The 25,700-nt window shown below is 41.3% G+C and overlaps 1 protein-coding gene across 2 annotated transcripts in view; it reads left to right on the top strand.

The window, feature by feature from the left end:
- The window catches only part of SEMA5A (semaphorin 5A), a 419,645-nt gene that overhangs the window by 105,322 nt on the left and 288,623 nt on the right, over positions 1-25,700 (top strand). The window lies entirely within an intron of this gene.

The raw sequence follows: 25,700 nt of genomic DNA, 5'->3' as shown, positions 1-25,700 counted from the left end.
TCCCTTGTTTTGTATTAGTGTTGGTAACACAGAGGTTATCAGGCTGCTTTTGAGCTTTAATTGCTCCCCTTGTGTTCTGATATGGTGCCCCTTCGTTAAGAAGAGATGTTATCTGGGCGGCAGGCGCTGAACTCTCTGAAGGAAAAGAGGCAGAAACAGAGTCTGGCAGGGAAGCTGGGATCCCTAGTGCATAAGGAGTGAGAGCGGGGCCTGGCAGTGAAGCCAGGGCCGCCTGTGCAGAGCTGCTGGGGTCCGGCATTGAAGCCGGAGCTGCTGCAGGCGGAGTGCTGGTGTCCGGCAGTGAAGCCGGGGCCGCCAGGGCGGGTGGAGCAGAAGCCAGAGTCGGGACACCCAGCGCTCTCCCCGGTTCGAAGGGGGGGGCAGGAGTTCCTGGGACGGGTGGAATTCCCAGCATCAGCGGGGGTGGGAGGATTCCCAGCGCCATTGGAGGCGGAGGAATTCCCGGAGGCTGGGGAACCCCTGCGGCTGGCTGCAGCGGGAGGGCTCCCTGTGCTAGTGGTGGAGGTAAGACATCAAGGGGGTCCCATTTTTTTTTATTTTCTGTTTGCTCAACCTCTGGAGTTTTAGATACTTTAAAAACTCTGGCTCCCAGAGGTTCTGTGTTTCCTAACCAGCAACAGGCATATTCTCTTTCTTCTGGATTGTATGGCTCTTTTGAATTCACAAATATATTTAGAGCCTGGCAGATCCAAGCCTCCGAGGACCCGTATTTTGGCCAGTAAACATGATCAGGTCTAATTTCCTTTTTTACCCACTCCTTCATGCAGAATTGGATCATTTTTACTTTGTCTTTCCCCTTTGTATCGGGATCTGTATCCCAATTTGCTAGTTTGACCCCGAGGGGACTATCTTGAGGTATATCCTCTGGTATTTTATTAATTCTTTTTTCTCTTAAAGACAGCTTACTGGTTCTCTGTCCCATTTTTCCGAGTGTTCTCTGTTTCACCCTACTCCTTTTAAGTACCACTATTTAGAACACCAGTTGTACTATTTTAGAATACCAATTCCACTCCTTTAAAACACCAGTTCACTTCTTTAAAATACCTATGTTAACTCCCTTAAAAAAAAAACTAAAAACCACGAGTTCACTTCTTTAAAGCACTAATCACCCTTCACAGCACCACCAACAAAACCAACAAACCCCAAATCCCTCTCTCAGTGTTCTTGTTACAGTCCACCTTCCCCCCCTCAAGATACAGTTATACACGATCTCTCATTCACACATGCATTCTCATTCCTTTAATAGACTTTCCACACTCACTTTCACTCACACCAAGACAATACAATAATAAGGTACATTCAATGTTGTTGGCCAATCCCCCAGATTTTCTTGGGTACTGTATCCCACACTTCCCGTGGTTTGCACCCTCAACCTGGCAATATTCCCGGGGATTTATTATTTTTTATCCCCTTTTTGTCCCGTCTCCTAGTACACTGAACTTAGGAGAACTCCCGACTCCTTCCTTTCCAGGGGTCCAACCCCTCCCTGAGACCCCAGTCCCAGTAACCCCGGGGGGATTCTTTCACTCCTTTTTCATTCGCTTCGTCCAATTCCCAGCCTATTTTCTCACGAAAGATAGGAACCTCGGTAGTATGGACTCCGCTCTTGCTCCGCAGGTCTGGGGTAACCAGCTTGCGTCTCATTCACACACATTCATCCCCCCGTTTCCACCCCACTGATCAGTACTTACCAATTCCTGTTCAGGTCCTGAAAGATTATGGGGTTTTGAAGGAGCGCTTTATTACTTTGATTTTTTTTTTTATTTTTCTTTGCTTTACTTGTCTCTCTCTTGTCCTTCGGGTGTTGCCCTGCTACCACCGATGACACCAGAAGAGCCAAAGCGGATTACCAAAGCTGGCAGGGAGGCGCCTTCCCCCGCCTGGAATCTCCTGGTTTCCCCGGGGCGAGGTGCTTCATCCGAGACGAGCCCCCAATTTCTGTGAAAAACGAAGTTCACTCCTGTAAAATTTTAAAAAGGTTTAATAAAGACAATAAGAGACATAAAATAAAGCAAAGAGTTACAGCCGGGTGCCTTGGCGCGCTGCCAAGAGCACACCTGGTATCTCAGGGATACCCCTTTTATCCCATCCTTGCTGTGAGGGGTTAATGCATATTCAAGCATGTCCCCTCCCTGGTTCCGCCTTCTTGGATAATGATCTTGCACAGTCTCAGTTTCTGCTGGTCATCATAATTTTTTTGCTGGTCATCATTATTCTTGCTGGTCAGCATTCTTTTGGAGTCTGGTTTCCTTTTTTCTGCAGATGGTCACTTGTTGATGAGGGTCTGGGCCCCTCATCCTTCTTCTGAGGGCAGCTGAGCTTATCTTTCCCCCCTGCCCATGTCCTGGTACCGGTTTTTTTTTTGATAACAGTTTGCTCTCCATTTCCTGCTGCTGATAACAGCCTGTTTTCCACAGCTTGATCCTCCCATTGTCTTGCCTTGTCCAGATGAAACATATCTTTATTATTCAGAATTCCTATCTAAGCCTATAACTTGCTAAGAGAGAAAAGAATATAGTGAAAGCATATAATATATATTTATCAGAATAATTGTGAAAAGCCAATATTTACAACATGAATTCACAACAAAAGGCTTCAGCTGCTTTGAGTATTTCAGCATGAGAGAGTTGCCTGCATGCAATGTTGCTGACCTTGATGTCTGTCATGACTGTAATCTGCAAAAGCCTCCAGCACATTAAAATATCCAGTTGCTTTGGCAACTGCCCTGCTTGTGAAAAGCACATTGCACTATTTTTCTCACCTGCTACGTAAAGTTAGTGGAGATGATAGGGGAGAGGGTGCTTTAGAAAAGAGGCTGCTGAGGTAAGAAGTTACTCACAACTGTATTCTGAAAGAGGAACATCCTTACTCCTTGAAAACCCCCAAAATTACAAAATATTTTGAAAGTTTAAAGAATTATAGTGCATTTAGATAATTGTGCCTTCAGCAATTGCAGTCCTCTGGGAAATTGCTTTATTTCTTAGGGAATTTTCCCTTGAGGTAATATGGCAATTGTTTCACAAAGCATGTTTAGGTAAAATTTTCAATGTTTTCAGTGTGAATTCATCTATAGACTTTTGTGATTTAGGAGTATTCACGTTTATGCACCTTTTTCACTTTGATTTTGAATGCCTTTTGTTATAAATGAAATCAGCCAAATTTCATCAATAGGGATTTTATTGAAAAATTTGCAAAATCGAATTCAGAACAGCCACAATCAAAGTCAGCATCAAGCCTGGGGTCGGCACTGGGTGAACTCTGAACCAGCCTCTGTTGCACTAGTTCCCCCAAGTTCACAAACTGTCTTTTGGAGAACTGAGTTTTATACAGATTTTTCGGCCTGAGGCTATGCAGCTTCAGTCTTCTTATCCTTCTTGTGTTGTTACATATTCATATTTCTGCTGCTAGTCTGTTGATGAGTTTTCTGAGAAAGGATGAGAGTCTGAGTAGATTTTTGGGAATTGGACATAAAGATATATGGTCCTGAGGATTTTGACTAGATCGGTATCAGGCTTTAATCACTGGGTCGTTAGTAGGCTCATCTTGCCTGGGTGGACCCATCTTCTCTCAGTGTTACCTTTGTTCTCTTGCAAATTATTCCTCTTCCTGGGTTTCCCGCAGCCGCTTTTGCAATCTCAAGTTGCTTGTTTTTTACATATAGAACATGTTTTTATACTTGATTTTATACGTGTACAATAAAACGCAGTTATGCCAACACATATTACACTTTTCTACTGTTGTATGCAAGAAACAAACAAAAACATTGTGTAAGCAAGAAATTCTGTTTATATAATCTGCATGAAGAAAATGATAAAGCTTTTTAAACCAGTGGTTTTTTTTCGAGTAAAAAATTATCGAGTTGTAAGCCTGTGTGCTTTTGTTATTACACCTGGGTCAGTTTAAGCTTGTTTCTGACCTTAGATTCCCTTCTTCTCTCTAACCTTTTTGAGGCCTCAGAGCTCATTCAGTTTATGGGAAGTCTGGCAGAGAGAAGGAGACTGGCAGTGTTTGGACAAACACTCCGAGTATTTCTATATACCAAACTGCCACAAATTGTTCTTCATATACTTAGGAGGAGACTAGTTCTAGTAATTTTTTCTAAATGTTTTATTCCACCACCTTTCCCCCTGCTTTTTTCAGTTTTACTTTTTTAAGAGGAAGAAAGTTGTGAAGTTGTGCTTTGCTTCAAGTACCCTTCTGCTGATCCTGCTTCATCTGGTGAAGTGCTGGGCTATTGATGACTGTGACCAGTGCTTAGAAAAAAATTTAAACTGTTAAGCAGTTGTTATTTCCAGCCATTTTGCTGAAGAGTTTAACTTTTTCAAAATCCATCTTGAAAAGTTTGTGTTCATGTTGGGAAAAGAGCAGCTTCTTTTACAGCTTCTGCGTAATATGCCAAGAGCTGTAACTGATTTAATACAAAGGTTCATAAAGTCCAACAAGGTCTATTCTAAATAGGCTCTGAGTGTAAGTAAAGCATTTCAGGCACATCACAGAGGTGAAGATTCTGTCCCATCATCATTTATCTAGAAGCTGAGGGAGTTGCAGCTAGTGATCAGTCCTTCTGTAAAAGAGTGCAAAGTCATTGCTGGTGTTTTTCCTTGTGTTCTGGATGGCATTTTTGCACTGCATTTACAGTCTGAAGACTGCTAGGTGGGAAAACAACAGATCAAACACAGAGCATACAGTTGTCATTGGGCCATTGTTTTTTCATGGGTTTGGTGGCACCAGTGTTTTTGTAAACAGATCTCAGTCAATTGTGATTTGTGACTGGTACTTTGCAAGTATAGTACTTTAAAGGTATTGATGGTGATGTGATTAATCATTTATCATTCTTACAGGCTCAGTTTTTGTTTTTTTTTTTGGAAGAGGGCATTTTTTTGGTTTTGTTTGGTTTTTTTTAGTGCTTGGCACAGAGACTGTGGTCCTTTCTGTGGCCTTTTTTTGCAGTATTTGGTTCTTGCAATTAAAAGAAACTGTTTTCTATTCTGGTTGACACCTTATCCCTCCATTTCTATCTTTGGTTCCCAGATAGTCCTTAATCATGGACTTTCAAATTTTTCCACTTTTGTCTGAAGGTGTGCTCTTTATAGATGGCAGTTTTAATTGTAGGATCTGTAGTGTTCAGTTATTCACGAGGAAGGGACTTTAATTTGCCCAGTACAGGAACAGAAGGCAATTGTCCTGTAGAGTGACTTTGTTCCTTGATTCTAAATGCATTTCAGATTCTGAATTTCAGTAACCTGGTAGTATCCTAGACAAGAATGAAGTAGTGTTTCTGGAGATACCTTCTAGGTAGGTTAGAAGCCAAAAAGACACTGCAGTGTGTGCATGCCAGGATATTAGAAAACTGTGGTTCTCTAAAATATTGTCTTGGAACTTCTCTGTTGCCTTTTTTTTTTTTAATAAGTATACTGCAGCATTTTATTTTTAAATTAAAAATGTTTCTTGGTGTGAGTTCTCAACTAAACTATATGTGCTGCTAAACTATATGTGACACTCATGACTAGGGATGAAAGTTAACGCAATTTTCTAGCAGCTGATTTTTCCTCACTGTTTTCTAATAAAATATTTAAAGATTTGTAATGGTTTGGATGACCATGATAAGTGATTCTATTATTCTGTATTTTATATACGTACATGTGTATATGTGTGTTAAAAGACTTGAATTTTAAGGGTGATGGGCAATGAAGTTGGAAACAGTGCCTACAAATTTCTTCTTCTGTTTAAGTGCAAATTACCTATTTAAGCACAAACAGTAAAGTACAATTAAATGGTCATCTCTTGTGTATAGGACTGGTGGTGATGGTTTTACTTGTGCTTTCTTTAGTTTACCTGCTCCTTAGTATTAAAATTGATATTCTAGGAAAAGGAAAAACAGTGCAACAAAAAGGGATGCTGGCATCCATAGAAATAATTGAAAAAATTGTCTCCTGTTGCAGCTGCACACGACCAGGTTTTCTTACGACTTCAGTGGAGTTTAGTAAAAAGAAATTGTTTAGTTAAAATAAATGCTGGATGGGATTAAGGGATGATTTTCATCAAGTTTCAGATTTATGTTGTATTTTAAACATATTTCTCCTTCTGGTTCAATTTAATAATCCATGGCAGAGAAGAGCTTAGAGCTGTTTTGCAGGACTAAGTTATGGGGTTTCTTTTAATGAAAAACCATGAGGGAGCTCAAAGCTTGTCATCTGCGGGATGCAGTACTAGCATTTTAAATTAGGTTTTGATTTGAGTGTGTGCTGGAGAAAACTTCCAAAATATGACAAATGATGTATTTAAAAAGAATTTCAGAAGAGTTTCAGTGCTGTTTGAAGTCCAATTTGACCAACCTTGCAATTCAGAAAAGCATTTGAGAACTCCACGAGACAACTTTGTTTTTGTTGCTCTTTGAAATGAAAATCTAAGGGGATTGAAGAATGACATTGTAAAATTAGGTAATTAAAAGAGGGCAATAAAACTCTGAAAAACCTTGAAGTATGGGCCATTTGGTACTTTTACCATATGTCTGAAGTTCTAGTAGACCAATACCTACAGTTAATATAATAGAACCAATGCTGCAGTATGTCTTTGACCTTAAGTATTAGCTCTTCTGTGGAAGTGGAAGAACATCCAGTATTCAATAAATATAAAGAATTTTGCATCTTGGACAGTTTTCTTGAGGCTCAGTTATTACTATTGCCTTGCAAACAAGGGTTTAGACATATCTTTATGTAAGTCTGTCTTGTATAAGGCTGGAACCCATTTTGAGGGATAAGAGAAGCAATTGAAATTACGTAACTTGTTTGAACTGAGCAAGCTGTCAAATCCACCCAGAGGTATTATGTGATAGTTCTCCATTCTTCATGTCTCAAGTCTAATTTGTTTCAGAAGGCCTTATTACATTTTGTAATATATAAATAGAACCATTTTGTGATACAGTTGTTTCAAAAATAGGACGGTCCAGGAAGAAGGAGCAGATGAATGTTCTTCTACTGTATGATGAAATTATTGGAAATGTTGGATCCATTAAAAATTTAGTTCTCTCACTAGCTCTCCCACTATTTCAAGGGTGAGCTTCATCCTGCACTGTCAGTATTTCTTATGAGATGGACTACTCCTCAATAGTCCTTTGGGAATATTTATAGTTATTTGTAGGCCAGGCCAGGTCCATTGATCTGACCCTGGGGAGCCATGGCCTTCCCAGAGAGAGCGGTCCCGCAAGAGACAGCCTTCGAGGGGTCTCTGGCAATCCCTGGCCACCAGGTAACCTCAGCAAGGGGCAGCCTTTGGCTGCAAGTGATTTCAGCTCAGTGATTTCAGCTCAGTGATTTCCAGCTCAGTTTGTGAGGTTATCCTGGGCTGAATCAGAGATAGAGACAGGAGCATCGTGTGGCAATTCCACAGAGACGACCTTTATTGTCCAGTAACTTGGTGAAGGGTAGCCAGGGACAGCAGCTCTCCTACCGAACTAGGCAGAAGCTAGGGTTTTTATGGGGGAAGGCCAGGGTGGTACCAGGGGATAAAACCAATGGGTTACAAAGGATTGGCATAGTCACCAAAGCATGGTGGGATAGCTCACCATGGCAAGAGAGGATGGTCCCATGTAAGGAGTATCTCTCCAGAAGAGGATTGAGGTAAGCTTATCACATCTCCCTCAGGGCACATTGCTCCAAGGGAAAGCCTTGACAGGCTGACCTGCCTCCACAGTTACTTAAAGGCTCACATTGGAATTGAATCACTTCCAGTCCTGTTTATTTGGTGTTTTGTGGAGACCAGTGGGAATGCTTATAGTAATCTGAATGAAATTTTTACCACAGTTGCTACTCTCCGACTCTCCCTGTTCCTTTGCCGTTAAGTGCAAAGGTATGTCTGGCATCCTTAACCAATCTTTTTTCCCTAAGGAGGTGGATCACACATCACAAGTAATGTGTCTGTGATTTGGTAGAAGCATAACCCTTTGGTTATGCTGTTGCAAATGAAGGTGATTCTTCTGAGGCAGTTTTTTAGAGTACATCTTAAAAAAGGGGTGGTAAACTTATATTATTTTTCTGGCTTTTTCCATCTTTTTCTTCCTTTGACTCTCTAACAGAAGCAAGTAAAAGAGCAAAATATGCTTGATGGAAAACAGGCTAATGCAGAATGGAAGAAAATACCTGAAGAAATTGTGTTCCTGTGCAGTATATAATACACACAGTTAGCAGGACTAGATGGGCAACTGACTTGGGGTTTTATACAGATTTCCTCACAAGATTACTACTGTGCAATTTGGGGAATCAGAACTGAGGTGCTCTTGAGCAGCTTTTATTGATTTTGCATCCCATTGTACTGATAAGATGCCTTGAAAATGAGCTTCAATAATTTTGCCATGCTGCTGTCAAAAGACTGACATTTCTAAAGGTGTCACTGAATAGGATATAGGGAAGATATTGTGATTCTTCTTGATGTTCCCCTTATCAATTTTAGCTTTTATTTGGAAAACTGATTTTAAGTTGCAAACCAAGCTTGGAACCTAAAAAAAAAAATAGACGTCTTAAATCCACAGTGATATAACCTCTGTTAAAAATTTAAGTAAATTCTACAGTATCTAAAAAAAACTAAACAAACAAAACAGGAAGCCATACCACATACAGCCTACCCATCCATAACTATTGTCTGTAGTGACTTTTCTGACTTACAGATGTTTCAAGACACAGAGAAATGGGACATGAACTGGTTGTCAGGAAACAGCAAATATCACTGCCTCCTGCAGCAGTTTATAGTACGTAAGAATGTCTAAACAAGAACAAGATTATTGGTGCTGAGTTTATTAACCTCCCACTTGATGACTTGTCTTGTTCTTTAAATTTCAGTATTAGTTTTAATTTTCTTGAGTTATTGAATCGTGATTTCTCCCTCTTCTCTGCCTTAATTCTTGCCTCTGAAGTGGGCTCTGTTTTTGTGTTTACAGATCATGCTGTACTTTCCCACTAATGCTCTATATGAAAATGAGGTGTTTTCTTGACTACCTAATAAAAGAGTAGGGGATCCTTATAATTTGTTAAAAAGGAAGGTAGCCTGTATACCCAAAACTGGTGTATTAAGAAGTGTTTATTGGAGTCTTTCATTGTTAGTATTTTTTTTGAGCTGCCTTTCAGTGGTTAGGAGAACAAGAAATTAATGAGCTACAGAAGGGTAGGTTCTGCTTTGTGTTTTGTGCCTATAAGCTGCCTTCTAGCAGCTCCATATCACCAGCCTGTCATAATAAGATGTGTGAAATAATGTAAAAACAGAGTGCTCACCTTTTATTTTCCCTGATGTTTGGTGTCTGCCTTGAGAACAGCCCTGCACTACATCCCAAACCACTTTGACTGTCTGATTGTCTGCTCTACAAACTTTGAGACTTTAGCCATGAAGTACAAGGCCCATAGGTGTTCTGGAGAACAGCATGTTCCAACAAGAAAACAGAAAAACCTTTCCCATTTTTTCCCAATATTTCCCAGTACTAGCACACAAAGCAGTGCAAAAGATTTATTTCTGGGTAGAGAAATTTTTCTTCAAATGCTGCATCTGAACCGTGACCTTAAGAGGATTTTTTGGGGAATGAGGAGGGCCTGTAACATAAGTTAAAATTGTATAAAGAAGGATGTTTTTCTGAATTCGGAGCCTAGTTTTGGGCAGCTGGGGAGGTGTATTTGATCTCTCAAAGACCAAGCTCTCCAGATGTAACACAATTAATGACTATGACTTGAATCTTACTACAGGAAATATCTGAAGATACTCTTTGCATAGAAATATGTGGACACAAACAAAAACAAAAGGCATCTTTTAGCTTTGACTGGGAGCAGAGGGTAACAATAAACTGTTTTTAGTTTGTTTTCCAACACCAAGAAAGGAGAGGGGGTATAAGAAATTAACAGAAGTGAAGGCGGGGGTATTGCTTTTCTTTATTTTTTTTTTAAAATGAATTGATTTTGGTAAAGAACAGACTCTTCTACTAAAAGCAAAATGTAGTCCTCAGACCAGTTCAAACAGTTGAATAATTTTGATTAAGACGGAGCAGAGCAAGGAAGCTTCTACCAGACTACCTGCTGAGTGTCCTGCTAGGATGCTTACATTTTCAGTAAATCAAGGTTGCATACTTGAAGGTAAATGTTCTCTTTGCACTAAGTCTTTCTTCCTGTGGCTAAAAGGAAGAAGAAGTTCAAGTTAGAATTCTGTTTAGCTGGAGCCTTCATTTTGCTCAGAGTTTCTGAGGGAGAGAACTAGAGGGATCTCCTTGGTGTGCAAAATGATGTGCACTTCTGGGCCAGTGTATCATGTTGGCAGAATGTCTCCCATATGCTTACATATTTTTGTTCAGATTTTTCTCGTCTGTGATGATGGTAAAGTAATACAATGCTTTTTTCAAAATGTTATGTATTTTTTTAAATCTTATTAGTTTAATGTTATACTGTTTAAATCCCATTTTAACATTGTGTTTATATGGGAAAAGTTAGTATAATTCTGTGTGATCTAATTTTCATTTGTGATCTGTGTATCAATACTGCCTCCAGCACAAGGTATTGTGAGAGCCAAATTAATTTGTTTTGGAGAAATTCAGACCTTGGGGTAGAAAGTGAGAGAATAAGTTGTGTGGTGGATAAAAGCCCTAACAATTGCAGCATGGGCACCAGCTATATATATATTTAGTCTGTGGTGGAGTCTGAAGCTTATCTTAGACAAAGTGTGATTATCTCAGAAATGTATCTGTGATGCAGCTTCTCTTTGCTTTCTTGCATTGTTTCAAGTTATCTTACATTTGAAAGATAATGAAAATTTTGGAACATGGCAGCTTTTCCAGCAGTATTGTTTGTATTTCTGAATGGAGTACCAGTCTAAAAATCAGGGTTTCCATGTGGGGTTTGGGTGTGTCTTTGATGTTTCTTCTGCTAAATGTTTGTACATTTATTTCCTGCAGTTGTTCTAGGAAAATTTTAGTGGCTTGCTCTGATGCAGATGTTCTAAATCAAATACCTCTTTCTTCATATACAATTACAAGAGATCAGAAACAACAGAATCATAAAAATCCTTGCAGATAAATTTAAGCAGGACATGCATCCTACTATTCTGTCCTAGTCAGCAAAATCTTTGTTTCACAATTCAAATTCTTGGACATTCCTAATGGTGTTTCTAATAGGAGTTTCCTGTTAATTGGCGAGTTTACTGCAATTAGCTGTGTATGTATTACTGGTTCATACTTTTAAGTTGTGAATTAACATCCAAATTGTAAGTGTTGCTTGGTGAATTGTGAATTGAAAAGATAATGAGAGCCAACACATGATACTGAAGTTAATACTGCATTTTAATAAATGTGCCTGTGCCTCTGCATACTTTTCTGCATAAGTTCTCCCAAAGCTTGAGTATCAAAGCTCCAGATCAACCCCAGCACCAGCTACCAAAATCTCCTCTTCTCTTTTGTGTTATGTTTTTGTATGAAAATAGAATCTCAAACAAACTTGAAATACAGGAACCAAAATCAGATCCAGGTACTCTTTCTCAGCTGCCCGAGGTGAATGTGGAATCCTGTACTTCATGCTCTACTTAGTGTGGATGAAATATGTTAATTGAAAATAAGTATAGATTCTGTGGATTGGGGTACTGGAGGAGGGAGAGGTGTGTAAGGAAGTTCACAGTGGGCACAGTGCAGGGCAATTTTGGGATCTGTTCCCTACTTTTTTAAGCTTAGTGCACAGCAGTGTAGCAGTGTGGAAAATGGGTAGTGTTGCTGCTACAACTCCAAAAGAGTCTCCTGAGGAAGCTGCTCAGGTAGGCACAGTCACTGAATCCACACTCACACGCACCACAGATAAGTCAGTGAAGAAAGACGGGAAGGGTCTCCTGTATAGAATTCCAGTGAGGTTTATTGCAAACTCACACCAAAGGGATCCAGTGACAAAAGACAGAGACTCACTGCAGTGTCTCAGTGAGTTAAGTATGTGATCAGGAGCCAACTGTCTGGGGACACAGGGGTGGCACAAGGGCAGGACAAAGGGCAGTGACCTATAGAAACTGATAGATTTATATCTACTGATATATAGAAACTGATAGATTTATGGATTAACCTAGTGTTGCAGAGCACCATGGGGAAGCCTTTTGTCTCATTCTAAGCAGTCAGGCTTTCTCAAAGCCTGTGGCAGATTCTTTCAGGGCATCCCCCCAGAAATTCCCCTAATAGGCTCAAGGGCCTCCACACAGCAGAGCATATAAGGTGTTTGTTTTCAACGACAGCTTATGACGAACTAGGCATTGTAATTGAAGTCTTGATAGGGATCCTACTTGTATATTAAAACTCTTCTTCCTTAATCTTGTTAGTACCCAACACAAGAAAAAAAATCTGTTAAGGAGCTTGGAAATTATTATGTGTGTCCTCTCTGGGATGATGCCCAGGACTGAAGTGTTTACATCTCTCTATTTGCTTAGCCTGAGGCATTTATGATTGTTTCAGCATAGTGAACAGCCAGGGAGATGGGAGTTTGAGTGCATGTTGGATGGCAAAGGGAGGGATAGGCTGCTAGAAGAATGCCAAAGCATTGCATGCTTTCATTGCTGATGGGGAAAACATTTGGCCCTGAGTAAGGGTATTTCAGATAAGGCTTGGAATATGTCCACATCACAACAACCATATTCTTACTGTCTCTACGGTCACCTAAAAAAAGAAATCCTAAACTTCACAGCATTCAACTTCATGCTGAAGAGAGAGTAGAAGAGCTAAGAATCTTGCCATCAATCACTTTGGGATTTATGGTACCAGATGGACTGTGCTGTGTGTTCTAGCTCCAGAGGTAGATATGTTTTGTCTTTCTCTCATACATGCTGAGATGGAAAGCATCCATCACTGAAGAACAGTCAAAGCCAGAAAAAAAAAAATGACACAGAGTTTGAAAGCAGCATAGACAAAGAAACTGTTGTTACTTTTCTCACTCTGTGTTGTGGTTTTACAGCAGTAACTAAAAAATTACTAGAAAACTTACTTATTTCTTGCTGTGAGATATGGATTAGAACAAGAGCAAAACAGGCTTCAGACTTAATATAGAAAGTTTATTAACAGAACTACAATAATAAGAAAACCAGAATAAGTTCCAGAAAACCTCTTTTTCCCTCACTACCCAACCATTCCCTTGTTCACATGACAACATAGAGACGAAAAACTTTGGAATTTCAGTGTTTAAAACAGTCCCAATTCCTGCTAGAGTCTTTTCATCAGTCTTTGTAGAGAAACAGAAGTCTTTCTTCTGCTAATCTATGGAGTCTCTCACAAGAAAACTATTTCTTTTATAGCTTTCTATTTTTCTGATGCCAGCTACCTGGAAAAAAAAATCTGTCATCAGTCCACTCCTCCCATTTCACATCACTCTGAGGTGTGTTATGGGCCATGAGTCTAGGGATGTAATTTTTAAGGATGAGTTATTCAAAGGCAAAAGTTCTCTTCATTTGTCTCTGTGAGCTTTTCTGGAAACAGAAGTTTTCTCATTGCCTCTCAAGGCCTCAAATCTTCAACTATTACTTTGTTTCAGCATTTCACTGTATCACAATTACTCCACCTTTTGCTCAAAATCCAAACTTTGAACACTCCATTCCTCCCCATATATATACTCTGTTATGAATTAAAGGAGTTGGTTTTTTGTTTTTTTTTTCAGGACACTATTGTCCATGTCCATAGCTTTAACAGAAAAATATTTCAGCTTAATTAAAGCATCTCCTTATTCTCTACCTCTTCTGAAGCTTAATTATTTTCTTTACTGTCTCTAATAGTTTATAAAGTCTCTTTACATGTTGATTGCTCTCTTTTTCTTTCTCTGGAAAAAAAGGATTAATCTGCAAGTCTCATCTGGGTAAAGGGTTAAAATCTTGCCCAGGCTTTGTAGATGGTTCTGTGATCTCTGCCGGAGCAGCAGCTGGAGTTGTCTGCAATGGAAGATTCTTCATGGCTGCTCTGGAGAGTGTGGTCACTGTCTCAGCCTGTCGCAGGTCAAGAGCTTTTTTCTTTCTTTACTCGGCAGTCTCTGGTGAATTCAGTCACAGCAAAAACTACAACCGAGCCAGGGACCGGCCTGGCCCAGCCAGAGCCCGGGGCAAGCCCCGCAGGCCCCATCTCCCGGCTGGGAGCCGTGGCAGGCCCAGCCCAGCCCCTGCCCGGGCTGCATGGCCTGGGCAGGGGACGGGAAGCCAGCTAAAGCTCAGTTACCTTTCACAGCCAGGGAACAAAGAGACCAAGAAATTCCCAGGCTTAGGTCTTAAGGTGGTGTTCACAGGTTGATCTCACTTTTCAATGGTTAAAACTGCTGTCAATTCTTAGAAATGGCCAGCTGTTGGCTAGGAGAAAAACTCCCATCAGCCACCAGCAGTTTTAACTTCCTTAGGTGTTTCTCTTTGTTTTCTTAAATGCCAATCTATCACACTCTGTCATATCATAAATGATTTCACTACATTTGGGCTGGGAACCTAAACTGTATAAATTTTGTTGAGGAGTTGTACCAGCCAATGTACACACGCACTCCCCACCCCAACCCCCCTTCCCATAATGTTTAAGAAGTCTCTCCCCATTTGGAAAAACAGATTACTAGTTGTTACTGCTTACTCATTTCGTTACAACGAAATGAGTCACATGGACACAGCTCGAGGTGTGGTGAAGGAAGGAGAGAACTTTATTTTTTCTCTCAGAATTTATAGGTTTCTGACCACAGCCAGGGATTGGACAGTCAGGTTAACACCTTCCCAACCGCACTGGCCGTGAGAGATGTCCATCAAAAGACGTGTATCAGAAAGAATGTAAACATACCTGTGTTTACAGTCACTGTCCTGGGAAAGTCTTTAGAAACTATGTCAACAAGATCGAAAAACTGAGTTTTCAGGGTGACATCTCATCCTTTTTGTTTTTAAAAAAAGAAAAAGAAAAGAAAATGAACAAAGAAGCGAACATTCTAAACAATCAAAAGGAAAAATAATAGGAAAAATAAACAATGTTCCATGTAATCAGAAGGCTGTAATTTCAGGGTGAAATCTCACCCTTTCATTATTACAAAAAAAAAAATAAAAGTGAAAACGTGTCTAGCATCAACACCCACTCGTGGATGGGCCATTGAGGTGATCACCCACATCATCCGCATCTGAGTCATCATCCGATGGCCTATCCATTCGATGACTTTCAATTTGGTCACAGAGGCGGAATCCGTGACCAAATTGAAAGGTGCCTGGGAAAACTTCTGAAATGCCGTGACAGCAGCCTGTAATTCCACCAATTGGGCTGACCCAGCCTCACGACTCTCCAAAACCTGCCACTCAGATCCATCCTTCTAGGTAGCAATGGCCTTTCTAGTCCTTCCTAAACTGTCAGTAAAGACAGTGGGTCCTTGCACAGGCTCCTGACTGTGTTTGGGCGGCAAGGAAAGTTTAGTGAAATTTGCCGCTTGCAATAGCTTGTGGCTGGGCAGATGATAGGTGATTCGCCCAGAAAAATTCTCCAGAGCACTTTACATGGAAATACCGTTCGCAAAGCTCCAGTCAAAGTCCTCCCACGGTACCAGGAGCACAATCTTTGCAGGATCTGCATCTATCAATTGCAAACACCATTGCCAGCATTTGATTATCAAAATGAGCTTTCAGCTCAAACAATGCAGTTGCCGTCTTCAGTTGATGGGGCAGGAAAAACCCATTCCAGGACATGCAAGGGATCAGACCACTCATCATTCACAGGTTAATGATACCTGTGGGATGCAAATCTGGAGTGGTAATGAAAACAGCGACATCAATGGAAGGATCAGTGCGATAAACTGACAAGCAGAAACTGCTCGCTGAACCTCCCCCAGCACTTGCTGTGCCTCTGGGGTCAGTGTCCTAGGTGACTTTAAGTCAGAGTCTCCCTTTAACAGACCAAATAAGGGAGACAGTTGTGTTGTGGTCAGGCCCAAATAGGGATGCAACCATGTAACAACATACACCGCTTTCTGGACATCATTCAGTGTCTTCACTGAATGCACAAACTGCACCTCCTGATGTTGGACTGTCCATCCCAAAATTTTTTGACCCTCAAATACTTCCAGGGAGGATGTTGCTAAACCTTTTCTGGAGCCACTTGCAGCCCATGAGAAGTCAAGGCAGGGAACAGCTGAGGCTGTATCTGCTGCAGTTCATCCTGGGTGGACACAGCCACCAAGATGTCATCCATATAATGATAGATATGAGCATCAGGAAACTGCTTGCGAACTCCAAACAGGGCTTGAGCCACATACCATTGGCAAATGGCCGGTGAATTTTGCATGCCTTGGGGCAAAACCCTCCATTGATATCTCTGTGAGGGCTCAGCATTATTGATAGCTGGTACTAAGGAGGCAAATTTCGATCTGTCATCAGGTTGCAAAAGAATTGTAAAGAAACAATCCTTCAGATCCACTATGAGAACTGGCCAATCAGCGGGAAGCATGGTGGTTGACGGCATGCCAGCCTGCAACGTCTCCATGCTTTCCATCACAGCATTAACTTTCTGGAGGTGTTGTAGCAACCTCCATTTCCCAGACTTCTTCTTGATACAGAAAACAGGAGTGTTCCAGGGACAGGTCGAAGGCTCCAGATGACCCTGGTCCAACTGTTCCTGCACCAATTCACAGAGGGTGACTAGTTTATCATGAGGGAGGGCAACAGAATCTGTTGAACAAAGAGCCAGTCTCAATTTCATCTTTGCGTTGAATGTGTCAGCATCGGGTCCAAGGGTCACTCCAGTGGCCAGTTGGCAAACCTGATAATCATCCGCACCAGTGTCAAGAAGCCCACGGAGGCTAACCTCTGATGGCATCTCACCAGAGATGGACAGGGTGCAGACCTGTTCAGGACGATCCTTGGCCATCAGAACAGCAGTCCAGTGAACCTGAGGCGGCCCAGGGAACCCAAAGCTGCCATCTCCTTGCAGCTGATCCTCCACTCTGCAAACACAAGACTTAAAGGCACAAGTTGAGCAAGTCTGGTCCCTGCAGGGATAGTAACGGGGGGGTGAGCGTGGAAACCATGGCATAAATCCACCCCATGAAATCCAAATCAATGTTCCCTAGGTGCACAGTGATGCCCTGAGCAGTGGTACTTGACCTCCCCACAAGAAGAGCACTCATGCCCTCACACACTGGGCCAAAAGCATCCTGAAGCACATGGAATGCCTGATGCCCATCTGGAGGAGTGGCCTTGCTTGCTGTGTCCTGTCTCACAGAGTTCCGCAAGACAGGGTCAGGCACCTGGCTGGAAGACCCCAGAACCGTGCCCGGTGCCACAGCTGTCATAACACCAGCAGAACATGAGGAGCCATCCCTGTTGTCTAGGGGGCTGTGCCCAGAATCACAGCCAGCTACCTCATTAACCTTAGCCTTCACAGTGCCCCAAAAACGTGCCTGATCCTGCGGCTGCACAGTCATCTGACGGGGGCAAAGTCCACAGGCCAGCCAAAGAAGCTCCAGCAGCCTAGGACCCTTTGCCTGTGGAGGCCACTGGCTTTGCCCCCGTGGCATGACCACCCGAGCCAATAGCAAACAGCGCAGGATCCTGATCCACCGCGGCCACAAGAGGCGGCAGGGGCGTTCCATCTCCAGACGCAGGCTTGGGCGATGCCCAGGAACCCGAGGCAGGGCAAGGTGGAGTCAGCTCGGCGTGGCCCACCCCCAGCGCAGGTTGGGGCTGAGGTGCAGGTAGAGGCACAGCCCGCCGGGCCGCGGCACCATCCTGCTCTGCTGCCAGGGTGTGTCCCGGGCTCACAGGAGGGGAAACCTGCACCATGGAGCTGGCAGAAGCCGGCCTGGTGTCTGCACCACTTGCAGCACCCGTCCCCATGCCCCACAGATCTTCTGCGGGAGGAGCAGTGCTCGGAATCGCCCCTAACAGTGTTTGCTTGGGGGCGCAGGGTCCAAGAATCGGTGCTGGCCACTCCACGTGGAACAGTGCTGGTCCCTACTCCACTGGAACAGTGTGTGCGTGCGCAGCCACCGGCACAGTACCTGGGCCTGTCCCGTCCCCCACGGCAGAGTAGGGCACAGCCCAGCTGCAACAGGGACATGGGACTGTCCCTGACACCTCCCTCAGGAGCGGTGCCGCTCCCCATTCAGGCAGTCCCCCATCAGCCTACACTGGGAAGGCACACAAAGGAGGTTTGTGCTTACGCCTCCAGGGCACTGGGCGTGGCAGGGTTACGCCCACCGTCTCCGTGGTGCCCCAAACGGCCCACTGGCCGGGATCCAACTGCTGGGGGCCCCAGCAGCCCCGGGGGAACTGACCTCGGAACCCGAGACACAGCTGCCCTCTGGCTCTGCATCACCACGGGAGAGGGAGAGCCCCGCCCTGCTCCCACAGCCGGAGTCAGAGCCATACCTCTCATCCAGGTCAGAGAAAGCAGCTACCAATCCGGCAGAAGAGGACGCGCAGCTATTCAGAGTGCGGTCACACTGCCGCCAGATCTGCAGTAGCAGGGCTAGGTGGGGATCGTAAGCCACCACCATAGCCCGGATCAGGCAATCACCTAATGCATCCCAAGCCGGCTTCGAAAAAAACGCCTCAACCACAGGAAAAAAACCTTCAGCTCTCCCATAACCATAAAACCACTGGAAGTCAGCATCCGAAACATCAATCCAGTTCTGATTGAAGACAGAAATCCACACCCCTACAACCAGGGCCTCTGCAGGAGAAACCTCAAAAGCAGCTATGGCCCAGGGCCAGAGAGTGCCACGCAACCATCACCTGCAGCACATGTCGGGGGTCACCAGATGTTGCTGCTGGACTCGAAATGAGTTACACAGACACAGTGCAAGGTGTGGTGAAGGAAGGAGAGAACTTTATTTTTTCTCTCAGAATTTATAGGTTTCTGACCACAGCCAGGGATTGGACAGTCAGGTTAACACCTTCCCAACCGCACTGGCCATGAGAGATGTCCATCAAAAGACGTGTATCAGAAAGAATGTAAACATATCTATGTTTACAGTCACTGTCCTGGGAAAGTCTTTAGAAACTATGTCAACAAGATCGAAAAACTGAGTTTTCAGGGTAACAAGAAGTCAATTTTTTTTTTCCTGATACATAACAAATATAATTTATAAACTTACCTAGGATTTAATATAATCTCCTATATTTAAAAAGGAATGGATATGATTTCTTTTAATCATTTTGGGGCACTTAGACTAACAAAGTGGATAAGCCAATTTTTGGAATAAACCTACACGTGTAAAAAGTGGCAGAATTTTTAAACACTGTAAATTGTAATTAGATTTTGTTGGGGTATAATTACTTCAGCTGCACAATTATGGGAGCCTGCTGCATATCAGCAGACACTTTTTAATAACCTCAGGCTATATGCACAGAATTGGATTTTCCTCTTCAGACTATCATCTTGGATTCTCCCAGACTACATACCACTGCTTTTTTTTTTTCTTTCTCTGCAGCAGTGCATGCTGTAAGCAATAGCGAGTGTAACACTTTTTGCATTGTTAGGCAGTGAGCATTATCAGCAGCTGCAATGTTCAGGATTAGCATTTTTGTTATTATTTGACATCTGCAGTACTTATATGAATCTGTTCAGTCCTGTTTCTCCAGAAGGCACCTGGGCTCTCTGATTGAGAGAATACAACTATAAAGGGTTCCTGTATTTGTCACTGTCCTCAGGAGTTCAGTCTTAATTGGAACTGTGGTGTTTCCAATGCAGTTCACTGAGATATATAGAAACTTGCATTTTATTTAAAGAACATGGGTTATATTAAAAGACATTTTCATATTTTATGATGGTGAAATGGGGTCAGATCAAGGTTCTCAAAGATACACCATAAATCAGTTCCTGAGTGAGAACTACAATCCAGGTCTCATAACCCCAAAGTTCATTCTTGGTCTGCTAGCAAGCAGATGTCTCTGAGTTAATTATGCTACAGAAAACATATGCACTACCTGCAGATGTATTTCAGAATAGTAAATAAAATCTAGGACTTCCCTAGGGCTTGTGGACTTTTTTTCTCTAGGAGGTGTCTGTCACGTAAGCTTCATTTGTATTATTTAAAACTGAAATTAAAAGGTTCACTGGCTTTTGCCAAAGGTCAGAGAAAACAATATTTTTATGGTTATATATTTAAAGATGTATTTGCTAAGGACTGATCTTCTGTGATACCCATAGTTTTGGTTTTAACTTTCTTAACTTACTTGCTGACTTTGGAAAATAAAGGAGCCATGTACTGGTTAATGAAAGAAAGGAAACAACTGTTTTATGCAGACTAAATTACAGGGTATTCAGTTTTGCTTGTTTTTCCCAGATTTTCATAGATTTTGGAAAACATGTTGATCAATGAAGTTTAAGATTTACATGCTAGCATCAGCTACGAGCATGTCACTTAAATTAGAGAATCAGTTAAGATATGAAATTACTTGGAAGAATTCCAGAAAAGGAATTACATTTTTTCCCAAGAATAGTTTTGTTCCTGTCATGGTAGGTGGAGTAATGTTGAGACTATTTATCTTGCAGGTGAAAATGGTAGAAGAGGTAGAAGCAGTACAGTGTATCCTCTTGGAGAAGAAAGGAGATTTCTTCAGAAGAGCATTGCATGGTATCCTTCTGCAATATTAAAATGCATATGCACACTAACACGCACAAAAATCAAACCAAAATGAACAAAAGAACCCCAAGCCAAACACAATGCATCTATTGAGTTTCATCTTAAGGACACTCCAAAATGCTAGAAACATTTATTTTTATCTAAGTCTTGTAGAGATACACACAGAATCACATCTTGTGTATGTATGCTATAGTGTTCAGTAATTCTTTTCTTTGACTTGCATTATGAAGTTGATTTCTCTGGTCATGACACTCTTGGCTTTTTTTGTCCTCAGTACTAACACTATTTGGCAGAAAGGTACTCAAAGGTGTTACTCTTGTCAATATCCTGGAACTGGAAAAATCTGCCTGGATCATCAAACCAGTGAAATTCAGGTTCAGAATAAAAGAACTTAAAATTAATAAAATTAATAAAAAAGTTTTGAGACATGTAGGCAGCAAATACCAGTGGCACCAGAGCACTTGAAATATCCTATAGATTTCAGTAAAAGACCAGAGAAGCACAAGGATGGTGTCACATTCAAGAATAAAGATTTTCAGAAGTTTTTCTATCAAACTCGAGATCAGAATTGTATCTGAACTGATTTATTTTAAATAGAATGACTCCATAATGTAATTTGCAGAAAGTTGGATAAAGGGCATGTTTTCCCTGCTCTTTGAAGTCTTCATGAAAAACATGACTTCAGTGGGAGCAAGCCCACAATTATTTCTCTTTTATTACTGTTTTTCTCCATCTCTACCATTTTAAACAAGGTAATTCTGTTTGTTCTGGCAGCAGTCTTAATAATGTATTATACTTTAAAATGACTATTTTGGGATCATGGTGGGCTTTTTGGAAGACCTAAGTGCTGCTGCTCTTGGACTGTAAATCTGTGGTGGTTAGTTAAAAGGCTAAATGAACATTAACACATCCTGTCACTTTGACCTCAGTGGAGTAAAAACAAGTAGCAGGGCAGGTTTAGTGACTTTAAATGAGTTATTATTAGTCAAATCTCTGCAACACCAGCTAAATGTTCTGTCATTCTGTTTTGTAATTTTCACCCAGAGAACTCTGGCTGACTAGTGACTACACATATTCTGGTCTATGCTTTCCTTCTAGCAATATGTTTCCTGTCCTGGCACTCCAGTCTCTGCATTTCATCTATTTTAGCCTAAAGGAGTCTGTTATGATTATTTTATTTACTGATTATTTTCTGATTATTTTTTACTTTACCATGCCTATGGAGTCAGCCTGAAAAACTCAGGATGAGTCAGATCTATTGCTTATGTGATTTGCATGCACCCGTGTGTGTGCACACATGTCCACAGTTGTTAATGCCTGGGAGCTTGTGCTCAGCAAGGTAAGAACGAAGCTGGAGCTTAAGAGAATGCTGGTACTGATCCTCTTTTCATTGGATGTTATTTCTGACTTGACCCAGAAGACACATGTGTCTTGAAGTTTCCCAGCCCTGCACGTGAAGCAGGACAGGGCTTAGCACTCTGTACACTGAGCTTCTGCTTTGCAGTGTGTCTGCAGGTTTCTGTCTGGGATGCATTTGTATGGGCTGGTTCTGTGGTCTCAAGCGGTGGTGGCTGGGACATGTTCAAGGATGTTATTGATTTTTTCATTTGTTCTGCTTTTTCCCCCCTAAAAATCCCTACATTTATTTTATTTTGGTTTTATTCTGCCCAATATTGTGATTTGGAAAGCATATGAACAAAATGCAGATTTGTAAGAAGGCTATTCCTATTTCTTTCATGTTTCTTATGCCTAGATTCTGCTCAATAATTGCCATCTTTCCATGTGCGTTCTTTATTCAAGCAAATAAGCTGATTTAATAAGATCTTTTTCCTTATGCAAGGAGCTCTTCAGCATGAAGACAGAAATATACATAGTAATACTTGCTAGCATAAATCACAAGGAGTAATGTTAGTATTTGTAGAAGGAACACAAGGTAGTAGATTACAGTTGTAACCATTCATCTTTGATTGATTCCTGAAAGTAGGATGTATTTGCATAATGCAGGCATGTTTTGGCGGAGTGGAAAAGGAAGGAGAATATTTTTATCTTTTTATTCTTACTCTTATTTTCCTCTCTTTTTCCCAGTTTTGATATATTTTCAGTTTTGACAAGATTTTGTCTCTTTCCAGATATCAACAAAAGCAAAGAATGTGTTCAATAGTATTTTAAGCAGTATGTGAAGTTTACTTACATTTGTTCAGTTCTCCTTTGCATGGATGGTGAGAACACCAATGTGCAGAAAAGCCCCATCTACCTGGTCTCCCTAACACTTCTACTTTAGCTCCGCTGACATCATCCACAGTCACTTGGAGCAGCTTCCTTAACTCAGGTTGTCAACTTCGTGGAGTAAAAGCCAGGGCTGGCTAGTGAAATGATGTGGGCCTGGCATGTTCTTATCCCACTTGGTGTCCTTTTTTGTCTTGTGAGGTGAGCAGGCGTTGTCATTAGTATCGTGTGAAGATCCTGAGTGCCTGGGCAAACTCTCAGCTGACTAGGTGAGGTGAGGTTCTGTTGTGGCACACTGCCACAGCGTTGCTGTGCCAGCTACAGCAGCAGTGGGAAGCCTCGGTATGCAGACAAGCCATGGTGTCTAGACATGCTGTGGTTGTCTCATTTCAGTGTGTAGCCAAATGCCTTTTCAAGTGTAGTAGACAGATGTGAGCACAGTGCCTATACCCATATAACAGCAAAGGTGGTAACTGCATGTATGCTCTCCCTGGTGACCCAATCAGATTCAATCACACTGCTTGGTCGTACCAGTGACTTTAGTACCATATCCTATCAGCAGCAGGAATCAGCACTCCCATGTGTTTAGCTTTAAATCTTGTGACAATTTATTGAAACCTGCCACTAGTATTCACCTATGTCTATTTTTCTCCATTTGCAGAAGTCCCCTCACTGCCCCATTCTTTTAAATTAGTGAACTTCTGGGAAATAAAACGTACATGGCTTAATTTCCCTCTTGAGTACCTGTGTTTCTCATTGAGAGTAGGTACAAACACTTGTTCGGAAAGTGAGTTTGTTTTTCCTGACCATTTTCATGGAAATTTTTGAGTCAGACTGAAACTGTTCATTCATTCCAGAAGTAATTTTGAAAGGCATGAGTGGGAGACAGAGGCATGAAGCAAAGCCAGACTAGCCTTTTTGCTTTAGCAACTGATGCTAAACCAAAGCAGAACTAAAACATGAACTAAAACATGATTGCATACCTTCCAGTAAAATAATTGATGTGTTTTTCTTGCAGTTAGACTTCTAATTTTTGTGGCTTTATTTACAGTTTCTGCAAGACTGGTTTGATGTGGGCTGTGTAGACTGAGGTAGCCTAATTTTAGCTTAAATTAGTGAGTACTAAGGGTAGTTTCTGGTATTATACTACCCACAGCATGTACTGCTTGATGAGAGGGCCGCCACAGTCATAGAAGCAGCAGAGTTGCCGTATGAAGAAGTGTAAGAGAAGCAAGATGTAAATCTGTAGAAATCTAACCTTCATGTATTAGTTTTTGTGCACGCACATGTTTTCCCTAAATTAATAGGATGGATTCATTCTCTGCTTTCCAGTTTTGTTTAGGTAATTATTAAGATTAGAATAAACTTGCTCAAGCTTTTATTTTAATCAAATAAAATCATCTATGTTTATGTAGAAAGAAGAATTGTGGAGTGGTGAGGGGGGACAGTGGGCAGGTTCAAGCACTTATAAAAAAAGTACTAGTAGTGTTAGGCTTGTTTAGGAAAATTGAGGTATACAGCCTTCTTTGTAATGTTTCAAAGTATAATAATTCAGCTGCTCATTCTGGTGTAGTGAGTGCATATATAAATCACTTGCACACTCCATCTTGGGGAGATGGGTTGCTTGTAGTTATCTGTAGAACTTACTGTATGGTAACAGTTAAAATTAATTACTTGACAGACTGAATATCTCAGAGTAGTTTGTCATCAACATGCACTGGTGACTGGTAGTTTGAGTGCTGAGGTGTTTGAGTATTCTCTGGTACATAGTAGTATAAAAACAGAATTTGGTCCTTTTCCAAATAAATTTGTCCTTGCCTTTCTGAAAAGTGGGAGGCAAAGAAAAGGTGATGCAATGTCTTGTCAAAAAATGTAAGCTTCTCCTACTACCTTGGACTGTGAAATTAAAAGTGACTTTCCATATTCTTTAGCTTCAGTTGACCCCTATGCTTTGGAGAACACCATCTGAATCTGCTTTTAGCAACTTCTACAGCAGAGTTTGACATCACTGAATTTCACTGAGGGGTGTGTATATGTGTACATACGATATGAATGATATGATGCAATTCTTAATTTAGGAGAAAATATGTGAATTATAATCTGAAGTACTTGGTGATAGGGAGAATGGGATTCTTGAGAAATTTTGTTGTGATAAACATAAATCTGAATCTTTGTTGGCCAAGCTGGAGAGTTCTTCTTGTTCGTATGATGTTTCAAAATATTTATATGTTTATACATTTGGCAGATTCCCTGAGACTTTCATGGGTCAGGAAAGCACTGGAAAAAAATTGCAAACACTTCCAGTCATCTAGTACAGTCATTTCATATAAGTGAGTAAACAGAGTGGAACAATGACTCCTTTTTTTGCCTCATGTCTCTGTTTAGGTTCAAGGGTTAACTGTTGATTGCTGGTGTATTTCTTCTGTCAACATTCTCAATCTAGGAAATGAATAGTTAAACTGGACAGAGTACTACTGTTTTTTCTTCTGAAGTGCCTCTTTCTTGAGGTGTTAAGAGCAGGAAACAGCTATGTGATTCCTGTCTTGCTGTTTCAGGTAGAGATAATGATTGATTAGCAATACTTACTTTGTTTCAATAAATAAAAAAGCAAGATAATTTTTTGAATATTTATATTATATTTGTCATTCCTACAAGATGAGTTAATGTCTTGAAATGTGCTTAATGATGCATCTCTTTCTTGAAAATTCCTTTTGTATTGTTTTGAGATATTAGCGAGTAACTACGTTTTTCTCTTGAACTTTATGTTTTATGGAAAGATGGAAGAATACTGAAGTTTTACCCATCTGAGTTTTGCCATGGATTTTACTCAGGGATAGATTTGAGTCCACGTATTAAGCATGTTTAATTTTAGTGGTGTTAAGGCACCAA

Source organism: Pseudopodoces humilis, chromosome 1 (assembly GCF_049639895.1).
Source record: "Pseudopodoces humilis isolate 2021_Gansu_Grassland_sample_001 chromosome 1, ASM4963989v1, whole genome shotgun sequence".
NCBI lineage: Eukaryota > Metazoa > Chordata > Aves > Passeriformes > Paridae > Pseudopodoces > Pseudopodoces humilis.
Note: the sequence above shows the minus strand (reverse complement) of the source record. Positions and strands in the feature narration are given on the sequence as shown.